The sequence below is a fragment of the Cebus imitator genome, unplaced genomic scaffold, assembly GCF_001604975.1.
Source record: "Cebus imitator isolate Cc_AM_T3 unplaced genomic scaffold, Cebus_imitator-1.0 Scaffold287, whole genome shotgun sequence".
NCBI lineage: Eukaryota > Metazoa > Chordata > Mammalia > Primates > Cebidae > Cebus > Cebus imitator.
Window position 1 is genome coordinate 1,964,367 of NW_016107602.1, and position 18,378 is coordinate 1,982,744.

Consider the following 18,378-nt stretch of genomic DNA (forward strand, 5'->3'; position numbering starts at 1 on the left):
AGAGACAGGATTTCACCGTGTTGGCCAGAATGGCCTTGATCTCCTGACCTCATGATCCTCCTGCCTCGGCCACCCAAAGTGCTGGTATTACAGGCATGAGCCACCACTCGCAGGCTAAAGTAGATCTTTATTGAAGGAAAAAAGGCAATGAATCAACTTGCCTTTTTCACAATAATTTTCTGTGCACCCAGGCCACAGATATACCTTCCATCTGCAGAACTGCAAAGGCCACTATTTTTACAAGTACATTTTAGCTGACAATTGGGGCCATATCTTATCTCGGGACAACTTGTAATTTTTATTTTAAATAAAATAACAAAAATGATATTTTTCTTTGTTTTCTTTTATTTTTTCTTGAGATGGAGTCTCGCTCTGTTGCCCAGGATGGAGTGCAGTGCTGTGATCTTGGCTCATTGCAACCTCTGCCTCCCAGGTTTAAGCAATTCTCCTGTGTCAGCTTCCTGAGTAGCTTGGATTACAGGTGAATGCTATTATACCTGGCTAATTTGTGTATTCTTAATAAAGATGGGGTTTTACCATGTTGGCCAGGCTGGTCTTGAACTCCTGACTTCAGGTGATCGAACTACCTTGGCTCCCAAAGTTCTGGGATTACAGGCATGAGCCATCGCACCGGGAAGGAAAAACATTTTTCTCTACTTCAGATGCAGTAACCATACCTAAATAGCAAAAGCATAAGAAATGTTAAAATTAAGACAAAGAACTACTCACATGTTATCTGTAAAGTAGCAAATACATGACTTTCATTCATTCATTCATTTTTTATTCACTCCATAAATATTGATTAATACTATGTGCTTGATATACTGGGACCTGCAGAGACCATTGTAAAGAAGGAGCAGTCAATCCCAGATGACTAGGAATGAGAAGATTTTATATATTTAGTCTCATGACTGATAAAGAAGAAAAATGAGCAGTTTGCTTTCAAGTTACTGAAATGGTAAAAAGCATTTTAACTTACAGAGGTGGGTGACACAAACTAAAATGCACTATCAAGAGGAATTAAGACACAAGTGAATGAAACTGACCAGACCAGGAAAACTGAGTCTCTCCTTCTTAAGTGTCAATGAGGAGATAATTGAATGATGGGAAGTGCAACCGACAGGAGTGCAAAGCCCCTCCAAGGCGAGAATCAGACTTGCATTTTGTTGCTTTTGCCATAAAGAATGCAAAGCCAATATTGCTAGCTAATCTGACTTTTTAAGGAAAACTGAGAAATCCATATTTTATGTGAAATTAACAAATCCTTGAAAGTTGACGACTAATTAAAATTGTTTTATAGCTCTGCTAAAAGCCAAAACTATGACAGCCAATTCAAACATATTTGTGGCTACATTTGGCCAACAGCCTGCCATTTATGACCTGTAGTTTATAGTATTTTTACCTAATAATACTTTCCACATGGATTATCTCATTTAATACTAAAAAAAAAAATACCCCTATGATGTGGGTAGCATTATTCTTATTTTACTCTTGAGAAAACTGAAGCTCAGAGTCTAAAGTCTTGCTCAAACTTAAACAGCCCGTAAGAATAAGAACTAAGATTGAAATCTAGAATATCTGACTTCCAACCAAATTATTTCTATTCCAACTAGCATTAACTGACCTTAGAGTAATTTTTTAAATTCCAGCTAGCCAGGGAAACATTAGAGAAATTTTTATAGTCCAGCAAGCAGAAAAAAAAGTTAGACTTTTTTTTTTTTAACTTGCCCAAAGGCATTGGTTGATGCACAGCAGAGCAGGTACAAGAATTCAATCTGCATGACACGTTCTTTATTGCTTTTATCTGAGTGACTAGCTGCACTGACTTCTAGTACCAAATGAAAATAAAAGTTTGATTTTGTTACTTAAATAGCAGTTACAGTTGTACAATTAATGGTTGAGTCATTATTACATGTGTAATAGACTACCTTGAATTAAATCCTTTTACTTTTTGCCAATAGGGCAAATTAAGCAGAATCAATATCAGGTCTTATTAAAATAATTTAATGTAATTGGTGGTCTATTAAATTCACTATTTTCTTTGATTTCAATTTGTTCCATTTTTCTTTCTCTTTTTCCAGATTTTTTTTGTATTAAACATTTTTAAATATAATATTTATTAATCTAGAGTGTTTTCCAGCATATCCGTTTATATAGATTTTTAGGTATTCCTTTAGGTATTACCTTATACACACATGACTTCTCATAGTCCACTGAGTCAATATTCTACCAGCTTAAATGATGTGTAGAAACCTAACCTTTCTATCCCTTTACTCTTCTCATTTATAATAAATCATCAAATATTTTTTTCTGTATACATTGATAAACTATATCAGTGTCATAGTTTTTGCTTCATCTGCCAAGTATAAGCTAGAAAACTTAAGAGGAAAAGAAAAATAGTTTGTGTTGCTATATGTTTACTCTATCTTTTATGAATTCTGACTTTCCTGATGTTTGAAGATTCTTTCTTGGTCATTTTCTTTTGGTTTCCAGGTTCTTTTAGGTTACTGCTAGCAACAAACTCTCTGTTTTCCTTCATCTGAGATTTTTAAAAAATCTTCTTTCCATTCTTAAAAACATATATATATATATGTGTGTGTGTGTGTGTGTGTGTGTGTGTGTGTGTGTGTTTTGCTGGATATATGATTCTGGTTTGATAGATTTTTTTTTTTTTTGGCACTTCTGATATGTTACACCCCTTCATTGATTTTTGATGAGAAATTTGCTGTCATTCCATTATTCTATTTGTACTTCTTCTGTAGCTAAGGCATTGTTTCTCTCTCAACACCTATCTACAAAAGAATTATCAATATCAACCTTCAAAATCAAATATATATTTATATATTCATATGTAAATTATTCATATTTAAATTAATGTTTCATTCAATATTTATTAATTGAATTAAAATATAGATAATGGCATGCCTGATGGCTCACACCTGTAATCACAGCACTCTGGGAGGACAAGGCAGGCAGATCACCTGAGGTCACAAGTTTGGGACCAGACTGATAAACGTGGAGAAACCCCATCTCTACTAAAAATACAAAAAATGAGCTGGGTGTTGTGGCACATGCCTATAAGCCTAGCTACTTTGTAGGAGTTAGGAAAATTGCTTGAACCTCGGAGGTGGAGATTGCAGTGAGCTGAGATCATACCACTGCACTCCAGCCCAGGCAACAAGAGCAAAACTCCATCTCCAAAAAAATATAGATTATATTTCATATATCAATTTATTTGATAAATTGATATATGAAATAAAATAAATTGATATATTGTTTAACATATATTAATATATATTAGTTAAATTATGTTGATATGACTTTGGTAGGTTTCTTTGAGTTTATCTTGTTTGGCATTAACATAGCTTCCTCAATCTGTAGGTTTATCTTTCTTGTCACATTCAGAAAATTTTCAACAATTATTCCCTATATTTTTTCATCTCCACCCTCTTTTTCCTCTTCTGGGACTCAGATGACATAAATAGTAGATACTTGGTTATAGTACTACAGGTCTCTGAGGCTGTGTGTGTGTGTTGGTTGCTATTTTTTCTCTCTTTGTTGTTCAGATTGGGTTATTTCCATCATTCCTTCAAGTTCATTGGTTTGTTCCTCTGTCCACTCCATTCTGCTGTTGAACTCATCCACTGAGATTTTATTTTGGTGATTTTATTTTCCATTTTTAAAATTTCCACTTGGTACATCTTAATGTCTTTTATTATTCTTTGCCTTTTTTTTTTTTTTTTTTTTTTTTTTTTTTTTTTTTTTTTTTTTTTTTTTTTTTTTTTTACACAATCCTGGTTTGTGGGGTAGAGAGGGGTATCTTCTTGCATCAAGATGGGGTTTGAAGTGTACTCCTCTTTTGGCCCTTGCTAATGGGATTGGGGTTGAGGATACAGTTTCGTTTCATAGTGTTTGCCTGAAGAAGACCAGTTATTTTCTAAAAGTTTTCTGCCTTGCTAGACTGCCGCCTTTCCTGTCCTTTGACTAGAGAAATCAGAGGTATCTTAGATCTTTGTCTCCACCCATTGGCCTCCCTGGGTTGTAGGTTTCTCCAGCACCCAATCTGGGATATATGAGACAAACAAAACAAAACAAAACAAAACCAGGGAACTTACCATCATGCTGTTTCCTAGATTTCTAAGGTTCTTATCTAATCTGCTTTCTTTTCTTCATATTTCGGAGACTTAGGTTTATTTTCTACATTGTATGGAATTTTTACTATGTTAAGAGAGAGCAATAGGAAAAGGTGTGTGCACTCCATTGTTCTCTACATGTTCTCTACGTACTTATATTATAAATATAGTCTTACATAATTTATGGAATCCTCTTAGATAGTTCAGATATTACATAATATAATAAATTTCATTATTTAGTATGTGTTAACTCAGTATAAATGGTATTGAAATTGATATGCTTTCTCTTTTTTTTTTTCATTTCTCTCCACCTGATTTTAGTTGGCTGTATTTTTATTCTTAAAATCTCAATTGAAGCATTCTAAATTCTAGAATGTACCTTTATACACTTAAACATACTTATTGAATTGTTATATTTAAACAATATGTTTTGACACAGATCTATCCCACATACCCCACAAACTTTAATGAGGAAATAAAATCAGTATAACTATACTCCTTCGCATTCTCTGTCTTTCCAGTTTATGCCTTGTTAGAGCTATTTTAAAATTGTTATAATTTATAATATTTATATTCCATCATGTAGGAAAATTTTCACAATTGTTTTAAACTTAGCCTTAATTATGATGAATTTAATGTTTACTAATAGTCTTTTTATCAGATATGTCTCATTTATTATTTGGCTGCTCAAATTAATCTTGCAATAGTTTCTTCAGAATATTTTAAGGCTACTGTACTTCCAGCAACTTTAAAAAAGTGGTTAATTTGCCACCATATTATATTTGAATAACAGCTTAACTGTGTATAAAATACCTGTCACATTTTTTCCTCATGAACTTAATAGGCATTGATTAGCTGTATGTTAGTAATGAATATTGCTGTGAGGTAAAAAGTCAGACTGATTTTTCTCCTCTTAAGTAAACTCATACATTTCCTGATATCCTCAATGGAGTTTCCCCTTGCCTTTCAGACACTGTAACTATTATTTCCTGGGATAAAATATACTCAATTTAATATGCAGCACCAGATCTTTTCTTTCAAAGAAAGAATCTTGAATAGTATATCTAAATATTTTCCTCTTCCAATTATACATTTCTTTCTCATTTCTTTTCCATTTCATCATTTTCACTTTCCTCATTTTTTTTTTTTAACCTGGCTGTACTATCAGCAGATTCTGTCCTTTTTTTACCTGCTCCCAATATGGCCTTCATTTATGTGATGTGAGGTTTAATTTTCATTTCCACTTCTTTTTTGAGCTCTGCCAGCTTACTTTTTCATTTCCTTTTGTTGTCTTTTCATTTATTCCATGAACCCTTGTATCTCTGCACTGCACTCACATTTTATAGAGAACACTTTTTCATTACATCCTCTGAATTCTTGGAAGAGATTCTAGTTAATATCTTCATGTGCTCCATGGCAAAACTTTTCTGCTCTTGGTTCATCTGCCTTTTCTTTTCCATATTCCTTTTCTCATTTTTCCTTCTTACAGAATTTGCACTAAAAAAGCAAGGGAAGCGTTGAATGGTTTCATTTTTTTTGTTTGTAAAATGAGAGGAGTATTTTATGCACAAGCTTCATTTTGCAATGTACTAGGTATTTCTGGAAGGGTAGTATTGATTTAGGCTTAGAAAAATGATCTTAGTTAAAAGAAAACCTTCTTCATCCAGAGTGCAGCTCCATATAACACAGCATGTGGGATGCATGCGTGTGTGTGTGTGTGTGTGTGTGTATGTATGTATGTATGTATGTATGTATAATGTGTGTGTGTGTGTGTTTAGCTCCCCTTTAGTTATCAGGCTGCTAACTACCCACAAATTTCTTTCTGTCCTAGTGAAAATTTAAAAACATGGTATGTCTGTGCAATTCTTGTTTTTTTTTTTTCCAGTTTTTTTCCACTCTAAGATGTTCAGTGGGATTCAGAGAAGTTTTTATAGCCCTTCTATTGACGCAATCCTTATTTTTCAGGAAAGTGTCCTTAGTTTTGCTCTCTGTGTGTGCCATGGAGAAGGGGCTGCTCTGCTGGCCCTACTTTGGATTTGTAGGGGCCCATTATTCTCCCTAAAAATCCCTGTTTTCTGAAACTTGACAGCTCTTCTCTCCTTATGATAGTAATAATAACTATTACAATTAGGTGAAGAAAGTTTTGCAGTTTTCAACAGATTGTGTTTTTCTCTTTGTCTCCCATTTTTTGTATAGATCTCAGGGAGCCTCTTCAGGTTCATCCTCGTTGAAGAGGATATAACATTCTTTAGTTCTTATAATTAGATATCTCCAACACACAATTTTTGGCAGTTTTATAAAAGTTAATAAATGTTATCTAAAAATTTTTTCTTAGTCAAGAGTATGCATAAGTTATTATTTACCTTTTTTTCCAATTTATGCTTATCTTCCAGGAAGCTATTTTCTATATAGCACTATGGGAGCATGCACTTTCATGTTATTTGAAACTCACATTAAAAGAAAAAAACTGTTGTAAATATTGCCCATATAGTTATCTTCCTTGGCACCAAATCTGCTTTCGCTGCGTAGCTAACGTAGTGGTTGGACATAGAAAGTGACCCTGCCATCATTTTTACCTTCCTGACACCTGGTTCCCATTTGGCCAGGTGGAGAGTGACACACTCCAGTCATTGGGTCACACTGTCCTGAGCCACAGGAGCACCGTCGAACACAGTCCTGCCCATGGCGATCTTCAGGACAAGCAGCAAGTAAGAGCAAAATAAACCAGAGCAAAACAAAACCAGATTTTTCTTATTAAATATTTTTCCAGACAAGATTTTTTTTTTAAACTTGTGAAATACATGGCATTTTCATTTAATCAAATAGGTTTTACTGACTTGCTGTTAGTTTGATTTTCAGTCTGAAAGGTTGCTTAGAAATAAACAAAGCAAAACAAGGGACTGTTTAAATTGTTGCTACATAGAGCCATTTTAGTTGGTGTTAGGAATTTTCAACCAAATATCTAGTGTCAAAAACTTACATATAATATAAATGTCTCTTACCCATTAGGGGCCTCAACTGTTCCCAATTTGGATTGCTTTGCTTTGCCAAAGCAAAGTGTCTTAGCAAGTGTAAGAGAGAGTATGTGTGTATGTGTATGCCTATGTATATATTACACATATATGCATGTGGTGTATGTATATTACATATATTATATATTACATAATATATGTAGGTACATTATGTGTACATGTATGTTATATAACATATTTAGGTATGTGTACATACGTTATACAATATATGTATGTATATTATATGTATTACAAACATATATTTGTAATAATCTTAAGTATGTTCTCTTAAAGCCCATTCTATAATTTTAGCTAAAGTTCCTATACACAAATATAAGATTCATAATGCTCATATCTTCAAATATTCATTTATATATTTACATTATTAATTTGGTTATTTTTTTGCAACTTCATTCCACAAATTCATCGAGTTGCTTACCAAAATATATATAACACACAAAGATAAAATAAATATCTGTTGAGAATCACATAAGGGGAAAATGCAGTCATAATATAAAATAAGTATCATATTTTTTGGAACATTTAAGAGGTGGATTGCAAATTTGGCTCTATCCTACTTAGCTGTGAAAGCAAATGGAAAGTGCTCAGGTACAAGATCACAACTTTCTGAAGACAAAAGTACCCCCAGCGTTCCCAGAAATCACAGCTTTTGAAAATGCTTGGCAGGAGGACATTTCTTCCACTTACTCTCTTTGAAGAACAAATGCAAAGGGCAGACAGAACCTGGCTTAAGAAATGTTTATAGGTTGGCTTTAACTGAAAGACAACTTGCCAGTTGAGGCCTCAGGAGGCACTATCCACTAAGTGTCAGTTGAATGCTACCTGGAGCCAGGTTTTCTCTTGTCTCTTATTCTCAACACAGCAGAGTGCTGAGGCCTGCAGGGCACTTAAACAGAAAAATTACCCTCCTACAAAGCAGGCAAAGCAATTAGCTGCCCAGGAAGCATAAGCATTTTGGGTATCTTTAGCACATAACAGTTTAGTACCCTAAATTACAAACGTAGCTATCATTCATCCAAGTGAAGGAATAGCAAATGAAGGTATTTCATAATCTACTTCATAGATGTTGAGGTGCGTGTACATGGATGAGGGTTGAGGCAGTACTTCCATCTTTAGTTTAAGATCTATTGGAGGTACTTTTCTCTTTTAATTGTGAGGTATAAGATTACAGAATAAAGCAAAAAACACAATACTCAGTTCAATGGATGATCACAAAGTGAACATCCTCATTCATAGCACTCATGTCAAAAATTCAGTATTGCCAGGACGGACTCTCCGACAATGTGCTCCCCTGCTCATTGCTTCCTTTATCCTCCCTAGAAACCATCATAATTGTGGCTTCACATGTGAGAGTTTCATTTTGACTGTCACCAGAAGAGTCAGAGGAGTCAGAGTATATGAGTATGTGTAGTTATTTGGGTTAAGCAAAAACTATATATATATTTTTTAAATGGCACATCCGAAAAATAACAAAAAGAAAATATACTTGGTATCTAAAACCTCAGAGTGTCTAAGCCTGTGAATTTGTAAGGGTTCTTCAATCCAGTGCCTTAAACTTTATGGCAATAGTTGCTTTTGTGATAAGTAGTTAATTTAAGGTCTTTGGCTTTTAGGAAACTGTTCACTTTTTGGTGAGGAGTGAAACCACTTACTTTTGAGCTAGGGAATCACTAAGCATAAATGAAATTGTGGAACTTTAGACAATGAGTTTGACATTGTGAACACAAAAATCTCAAGTTTGCTCTGATCTTGGCAACATATTTTCTAATACTGACTTGAGTCTAACATTGCTGGGGCAAGGGAGTTATCACCAAAAAGATCTCCTTGGCTACTTTCACTGACTTCAGCTTTTAGCCAAACTCCTACATAAATATTCTTCAACCTAGAATTTAGGTCAGCTTGTGTTTGCTGTTAGTACTGTAAATTAGGAAGTAAAATAATTGCAACAACATATATTCTTTAACTGCAGTTCTTAAAAACTCCAGTTAGCTTTTAGTACCTTTGCTACCATTATTGGGCCTTGGAATGATCAGCATATCCACTCCATCATGGTAAGAATAACTTACTTTGACTTGAGTCAGCCCCAGTGAAGCCAGGAAGGCAGATACAGGTGCCAATCATGGTGTCACAGATGCCACCATTCAGGGACTTACACATCTTTTGGCAATATGGACTAAACATGACTCTTGGGCATCCTGTTAAAGGAGAACAAAACCATATGTGGTATTGTAACTTACAGCAAACAGTGTTTAAATTCACTCCAGTAGACACGCCATTTGAGCCAGCAATCCCATTCCTGGGTATATACCCAAAGAATTAATGTGGTTAACTCAACATTCCAAATACTATTGATATTTTCAGTCACCTTCAAGCTGTTGATTCAAGGCATGGAGTTATCTGAGGATATGAGATGATACAGAAATTATTAGTATTTGATGCTGCCCATTAGTAAGGTATAACTTAACTTTGCACTTCCTTGTAAATCTACCTACTTTTATTTTTTATTTTTATTTTTTATTATACTTTAAGTTCTGGGGTACATGTGCAGAATGTGCAGGTTTGTTACATAGGTATACATGTGCCATGGTGGTTTGCTGCATCCATCCCACCATCGTCTACATTAGGTATTTCTCCCAATGTTATCCTCCCCTATCCTCCCAACACCCCACCCTCCGCCCCGGCTATCCCTCCCCTAGCGCTCCCATCTCTGACAGGCCCTGGTGTGCAATGTTCCCCTCCCTGTGTCCATGTGTTCTCATTGTTCAACACCCACCTATGAGTGAGAACATGTGGTGTTTGGTTTTCTGTTTTTGTTCAGTTTGCTGAGAATGATGGTATCCAGCTTCATCCATGTCCCTGCAAAGGACATGAACTCATCTTTTTTTATGGCTATACAGTATTCCATGGTGTATATCTGCTACAGTTTCTTTATCCAGTCCATCATTGATGGGCATTTGTGTTGGTTCCAAGTCTTTGCTATTGCGAACAATGCCACAATAAATACACATGTGCATGTGTCTTCATAACAGAATGATTTATACTCCTTTGGGTATATATCCAGTAATGGGATTGCTGAGTCAAATGGTTCTACTTCTAGATCCTTGAGGAATCACCACACTGTCTTCCACAATGGTTGAACTAATTTACACTCCCACCAACAGTATAAAAGTGTTCCTATTTCTCCATATCCTCTCCAGCATTTGTCTCCTGATTTTTTAATGATCGCCATTCTAACGGGGCTGAGATGGTATCTCAATGTGGTTTTGATTTGCATTTCTCTAATGACCAGGGATAATGAGCTTTCTTTCATATGTTTGTTGGCTGCATAAATGTCTTCTTTTGAAAAGTGTCTGTTCATATCCTTTTCCCACTTTTTGATGGGGTTGATTTTTCTTGTAAATTTGTTTAAGTTCTTTATAGATTCTGTATATTATCCCTTTGTCAGGTGGGTAGATTGCAAACATTTTTTTCCATTCTGAAAGTGCTTAGGAGACAATTCACTGAACAAGGCTATCTAATTTCAACATACATAAATTCATTATTTTAAATATTTAAGTGTTATAGCTTGTCTTGTCTGGAATGATCTGGGTTTAATAAACATAAGAATTCAAAAAGGAACCAAGTATAGAGGATGCCTCTTCATTTTCTATTAGTTTTTCTATTTTCTACTTTCTTATTCAGGGAGGTATGGCCTACCATGATGATGCTTGTGTAAGAGATAAATAATGGCCAAAGAATGGTTTGTGTTGAGATTCAAATTTTTATAATTCCCACATATATCCTGTCTGGAAACCTAAAATTCTCATCTTGAGTCTCAGATTTGCTTATCTACTCAAGAGTGGCTGATTCTTTCCTCCCTTTTCATTCCAGTTAAAAATGAAATTCTTCATTATGGAGATGGAAGGCAAACACTTTAAAACTGCTCATACCAAAGATTATTCACTTGTACAGCTGTTGTGTTTCTTTATTGCTTTCTGTGAAAAACAGTGGGTTTACTCCACGTTCACTCCTGTGAGTCATTTCCTCCCATCAAGCGATGTCAGTTTTCGTAGGTAATTAACCCTTTTTGGTGCACAGCATTTTTTTCTTCAGTCTTCCCAAGTAGTTTTTTTCTCTCTCACTTGTAACAATTTGAGTGTAACCTAAAAACAGAATCAGTGAATGGATGTACCTAAAAAAAAAATTAGTGATTTTTTTTTAAGTCTCCATCTTCTTCTCTTCTATCTTTCACCAAGATATAAAAATGCTTCTTTCACATCCATTTGGGTCAGTTTTGAGAACATAGGTATTTACAGTTTTTATCAAGTTACTAATACAGTAAAATAAATGTGATGCTGAAAAAGAATGTTTGGTTGCTTGACATTAGAGAAAAATGCATAAAACATGCTGAAAATCATGCTGAAAATATGGCAACTGAAACTTAAGGTCTGATGTGTACTGCTGACATACTGCTTTCAGAAAAGGAGGTTAAATTAATAAGAGTTCACTGGTATCGAAAACTCTCCAGTGGTATTACTCTGAAGGGAAAGATAACATGGATTTCTATGCAAGTAAGGAAAGGGGCAACACAATAAAGAGTGAAACTTACGTTGCAATGGAGGGAAATGTTACGCTTTAGATATAATCACACTATCAAAGAATCAGCATCTCAGTTGAAAGAAAAAAAACCAGCTTGTTTAATTGATGAATTTAAATAACTGATATAGGTGAAGGTCTAGATTTTGAGATAATTTTCATATGAATCAGTTACTTAGAAAACATAATTTTCCGATGATGTGAACCTATTTTCCAAAGACAGTTTTATATTTGATAGAATCATCCTTTGTTGTTCTTTCTTCATGTGTGTGTATATATATATGTTTGTGTGTGTGTGTGTGTGTGTGTGTGTGTGTGTGTGTATATATATATATATATATATATATATATATATTTGAAAATCACCTGATTTTTAGCCTTCGACTTTTGAAATTGGGAAACTGAACTTAACGAAATTAACCTACTAATGAGTGAGCCATCTGTTTGAAAGATACTATCTGTGCTAACCTCTTAGTCCCAAAACCCATTAAATTTGTATCAAGAGTATGATATGTGTTTACAGATGAGCCCATGACATTTTTTTTCTAAGAGTAAATTATTTTATAGACAATTTCACTTTCCTGTCCAATTCTGTGCTATGTGAAGTCTGAATTCTGGAATCACGCACACAGCACTTGCTCAAACGTTCGCCAAATTTAACAACAAAATGCACATAAACGACACAATGATTTTACTTGGCTCACCCCTTCCCTCATTTCCTAAATCCATTTTGATCTTTACTTGGCCTTTACTCTGTAATTTATAATCATTTCTCCCTGGAAATTTTGTATTTCTGGCAAGGTGTGTTTAGTTATTTCCCATTACAAGGTGACTATTGTTTTTCCCATCTTTGTACATCTCCTCTTGAATTCTCATTCCAAGAAGTTCGGATAGGAATTTACAGTTCTGATTTGTTTAAACATTAAAGGTTAAATGGAAGCCCCTTTGCTACTGTGTACTATTATTATGTGAATGGCCTTTGGTACTATCATTAGAAACTTAAAACAAACAAGGCTATGACTGCATCCTGAGACACGTAGCTCCCAAGAAATGAAAAGCATGAATCTGTTTTCCACAGTCTGTTTTCTTAGTATTTTACCAGGTTACTCAGATACATGAGCCATTGTTATGCAGTTTTGCTTTATTCTTAAAAGGAGATACTGACATTTTTGGTCTGTTTGAATTTTTATTGCTATGAGCAATAGCGTTAAAGCCAAACTTCTGCAAATGTCTTGATATTTTTCTCTTGGCACTGGCGAATACTGTGTGGCCCATGCTTCTCAAAGCATTCTATACCAAGGGTGGTGGTGTTTTCATAAACACTGTTAAAAGAAGTGACCATAGTTAGAGAGGACTCTAATGCCTTAAATATCCTTAAAGAGAGTGACTTTAAATAGCACGTATTGCATACAGGTTGGAGAAGTAAAGGGTTTCCAGGGTCTGTGGTCACTTTAAAATCTCTTATTGATCATAAAGTACATAGCGCTATGAGTTTACATCTAACAGGAATTATTGTTTTTCCTACATGCTATCCATAAGTTAGGACTGACCCACCTCTCCTCTGAAATATGAACAAGTGATGAGATTCTGCTGTAAGTTTGTCTGCTTCCTCTGACCTCTGCTGAGAGAAAATTTTGATTCTCCATTCCGAACTCGAGAACACGAAAGTCCAGTTGTTCTTGGCTGCTGAACGTTTTGCTTTTAAGCCAGCTACACCTTTTATGGATATTTTCTTGAATCTTCTTTCATAGTCCTGTAATTATAGTTGATGTTGCCAAGGAATCCTTGCAGCCACATCCAACCACGTGTTGCCTGGAAATAAGCCAATTTGACTAGTCAGGGAGCAGTTCCCTGACTCAGCCAGTCTCACTTTTTATAAGGTAAAGCTACCCTCCTTCAACTAAAGGTAGCTTGCCTTCTGAAATAAAAGTGCAACCCAGTTACATGTAACTTGATATTATTTTATTAGGATAAAACATCCTCGATATAAAGAAGAAACTGAAAACTAATAGAAATTGATTAATTTTATATTTTAGTTCTTCATTTTAAGTTTGAATAACTTCAACGGTTACAGATCCCAAGCAAAACAATAATTGAAACCATTTTCATACATGCTTAATTGTGTTTTTAGCTGGTAATGTTTAAAATTAGGACAAAATAGGGAAGATATATTTAAAACATATACTCAATGGCTTATAGAAAATTAAAATCAATAGCTTGACAAGGAGTCAATATTTTGGGTTTAGGGAGAAAAATCCCCAAATTATTCATATCCTTGTAGACTCAGGAAAATAAAAAGAATCTGCTCTAGGAATGACTAGGGAGGAAAGAGAGCAGCAGTCGCCAAGTTGGGGGAAAAATTAAATCTATATAAAGTACATTATAAATAACTACAAGCTTAAAAAATAAGTAGCTGGCTGAACATTTTAACATGCTCCTTGGGACTCTTTTTGTGCATTCTTCCATAACCATTTTCAATGTTAAAATATCCTTTAAAAAATCAATGTAAGGTGCTTGGTCTAGGGACTATTCTTTTTTATTACACAATAAGGAGCCAACTGGCATTTGGTCATTTAAGCTAGTCATCATTTTCACTCCAGAATAACAATTTGCTTAATTTAATTGTTCCTAAGCAGACCCTAGAATTAACTTACTTGAAATATATTGTAGTTTGCTCTTTGTTGATTCATAATAATAAGTTTATGTTTTCTTATTTTTTTCTCTTTTTTATTCTTTTTCTTTCCATGGTGGATACTTGTGAAGAACTTGGGAATATTTTGAATAGAAAAGACAAAATAGAAGAATGAATTACACAGAAAGTATATGTTTTCAACTAGTCAAATATAAATTCTAACAGAATTTTCTATGAATTAGAAGCTTCAATTAACATTTGCCCTTGGTATTCCGAGTGATGACCCCCAACCCCACCAGTGCCTCCTCAATAACTTACAGCTGAGCACAGAACACACATACAGAGAAGACAGTGGTTTCCATGGTAGCCAGACATACAGGTGCATCTCCCTATGACTGGGTGACAGTCCTCATTCTTGGCTGAACACTGACATACCTGGTTACAGTCCTTTCCATATGTGCCTGGTGGACAAACTAAGGGGAAGAGGAAATATAAACCCAATGAATTAAATTTGTCTGCGTAAATATAGCTCTAAAAGTGAAAGCAGCGAAAAATTTATTAAATAAGACCATTGCCTACAGAAGTGTGCTGCCCTTTGGGATTTAGGTTCCATTAAATTTATTTGGGGATTACTTCACTGTTTGATTTTGTTTTGTTCGGTCAATTTGTGACCAACTGTCAAGGGCTGGCTGCAATTTTCTTATCATGGAAAAAAAATCATACGGTAATGTCAGGTAAAATCAACTAAAATAATAGTATAATTCATGAGGGACCACATATCTGGATAAAGATTTTTTTTTCTGTTGCAGCTAGTTTAAACTCTCAAGGTTCTTTCTCTTTGCACATTAGCATGCATTGTATTTGTGTCACCTGTCAGCCACTCTGCTGAGATCTGCTGTTTTCTTTTTACAGATTGCAATGAAAGCTTCCCTCCAATTTTTAAACAACGTCATGACATGAAAAAAGGCTTTCTTGGTATTTTTCAGCTAATAAAATTAAGTCAAGTAGACATTTTCAGTTTCATGGTGGTGTCTCCATGAGAATTCAAACAAATTCAGTGAAAAAAATCAGCCAAGTTGGTCTATAGGTCCCATAGACCTAAAATTGTATAAGAATCATTAGACCCACCATCTTATTACCTTGGCCTTTCAGCATCAGGAGTACATGAAAGAATTAACATTATTGTTTTGTTCACTGCATCCACGTTTTTGTTTACTGTTCTTGTATGCCCATGGTGTCCCTTGTATTCCTAGCATCCACTGCCCTTAATACTATTTAATCTTACAGCTTTCTTTAAGTAATAATAACAGCAATGTAGAAATTCCATCAGTTGCTTGCTTAGTATTAAGAACAAAGAGATAGATGAAACATGGGGCGATTAAGGCAATGGAAATTCTCAATTTTTTTTCTCCCATTCTTGATTGGGACATGCACAAATATAAGAGCATTAGGTAGAATCTGACTCAGCATCTGAACAGTTATCTTTATAGTCGGCTGTTGGTCTAGACATCTTTTTATCTAAGAGTCACCAATTGTTCAAATATTTTTCAATGAAGTATTCATCGCGAACTTGCCAGATACACTAAAAGGTACACCATGTGGCTTTACTGTCTGGAAAGCTGGGTTGATAAGTGGCTAACAAGAGAACTGACCATAGTGTTTTAGACATAGCTGAGAGTGGATGCATGTGATGTTCTTACTCCCTCTATCTCATTGTCATTAAACACATGAGAGCATCATCTACATTCCACTGTGTCTTGACGAAAGGAACTACCTCATGGGAGGTTTCTAATCTGAAAGGCCAGTAAACAATAAAAAAAAGTAGAAATATGTTTCATTAGAGGCTCCTGAAAGCTTTAGAGACCAAGAGCTGAAGTTATTACAACTTTTTCCCATCATTGGGAAGATCTGTTTTTGCCACAGGATACATAAGCATAAAGCTTGGTCTTCCCATAGCATATATGCCCACAAAACACTTGCCCTGGGGAGATTAATTACACTGAAAAGTGAAAGTGGCTGTGCTGAACACAATAGGGTTTGTGTAATAAATGCTACTATTCCAATCTATTTAGCCATTCCCCAACTTGAGGCATGGAGCCCAGTGGCATAGGGCTTTGAAGGAAGGGACGATTTGGTTGGTGTTCTTTGAAAGAGGAGCTGTCATGCAAATTGCGCTGGTCTGAAAGTATCCAGTGAAAGTAGTGTAGTCCAAAGGAAACTGCAGGAACTTTGGGCCCAACTCTGCCATTGACCTGATCTCTGGGATTAAAGTTATTTGAGCTCTAAGATCTTCAACCTTCTTTTCTATAAAATGAGATTAATAGATTCTATCTCACAGATTTTTGTGAGGAGTAATACAGTTGAAATAGTAACATATAGGAATCTCATAGTGCCTAAACAGAATTTATTTCCTTTCTATCCAAACCCTTATATTTAAAATCAGAATCAACTGTTCAACAGAGGTGCTGTATATGGACAAACAACACAGAAGACTTCAGCAAAATTATTGAGAAAAATTGTTTAACATTTAAAGACCATCTTGACATGTATCTGTTATTGATGGAAAATTATTTCTTAAAAACATTGAAATCACTTGATGGAAACCTTCAGAAACACATATAAATAAAATTTATCCATATTCTCATTAATTTCCAATGTCTAGGGCTTTATGGAACTATTCACACATGTTAATAACTTTTCCATACTAAAAGGAGCCCAGGCACACCTTTAGCTTTGAGTGTTCAAACACAGAGGAATCAGCCGGGCGCGGTGGCTCATGCCTGTAATCCCAGCTCTTTGTGAGGCTGAGGCGGGTGGATCAGGAAGTCAGGAGTCGGAGACCAGCCTGACTAACATGGTGAAACCCCGTCTCTACTAAAAATACAAAAATTAGCTGGATATGGTGGCACGTACCTGTAGCCCCTGCTACTCAGGAGGCTGAAGTGGGAGAATCACTTGAACCTGGGAGTCAGAGGTTGCAGTGAGCCGAGACCATGCCATTGCACTCCAGCCTGGGTGACAGAGTGAGATTCCCTCTCAAATACTAGAAAAAAAGAAATACAGAGAAATCAAAATTGTAGAATATAGGAATAATATACTCCTGAGCAATTGACCTCTTAGTGCTCTTATAGTCAGTTCTCAAGTGGATTTTCAAATCTTATTGAAGGAATTTACAGTTTGTTTTGCAAGGCAATAAAGTGAAAATGAAAATGAAGAAATAAAAGCAAGAAAAAACGTGCTGAATGTTACTCCAAAATAATTTTTGATGATATAGTGTTTCTTATATTACATAGTCATCATGAAAGTTGTCCATCAATTATTATCCAACTAAATAATAATGACTTTGAGACTTCAGAGGGTATCAAAGCCTGATAGCTTCATGTTTTCTGCAAGAGATGGTAAGTAACAAAAACAATCACTCTTGTTAGTTTATCGTCTTATGCTTCTGGATGGACTGCATTGCAGTTCACAGTTTTGGTCTATCTTACAAGCCATGCAGAATTCTGAATATTTTCATTCAGCCAAGAAATATTCTCTGAATACCTACTATGTGCCAGGTTCACAACAGTGAGCAAAACCAGACATAATTCTGGTACTTTTAAGCTTGTAATAGTGAAGAGAAACATGATTAAATAATCATTCAAATAAATACTGAATTTAAGCAAGTGACAGGGTAAGGGGTGCTGTGAGGAAATTAGTAGCAGGGACCCCACTTTAGACTGGCATGGGTGGGGTGGAGGTGTTTAGTTCCAGATATTCTCTCTGAGGAGATCACTATTTCACTGACATCTAAAACACTAGGTAGTATAAAAGTATATACAGAGGTAAGGGGAAGAGGAGGAAGAAAGAGCAGAGATGAGAAAATTGTTCCAGAGAGAAAATACTGGGTATATATGAGTTGCTGATATAATTCTTAAGGATACATTGGCAAAGGTATATGCATGTTAGACAATGATCAACTTACATTGTTATAAACTTTTCTTGGTGGTCTTTTTTTTTTTTTTTT

The 18,378-nt window shown here is 35.1% G+C and overlaps 1 long non-coding RNA gene across 1 annotated transcript in view; it reads right to left on the reverse strand.

Annotated features, from left to right (window-relative positions):
- Positions 1-578: 578 nt before the first annotated feature.
- Positions 579-18,378, reverse strand: part of LOC119467419 — a 25,753-nt gene continuing 7,953 nt past the window's right edge. The window contains exons 2-6 of the long non-coding RNA XR_005195956.1: positions 13,295-13,552; positions 9,403-9,562; positions 6,710-6,823; positions 5,471-5,630; positions 579-677 (exon numbers count right to left, since the gene is read on the reverse strand). This is a non-coding gene — a long non-coding RNA (uncharacterized LOC119467419). The remainder of the gene's footprint in view (positions 678-5,470; positions 5,631-6,709; positions 6,824-9,402; positions 9,563-13,294; positions 13,553-18,378) is intronic.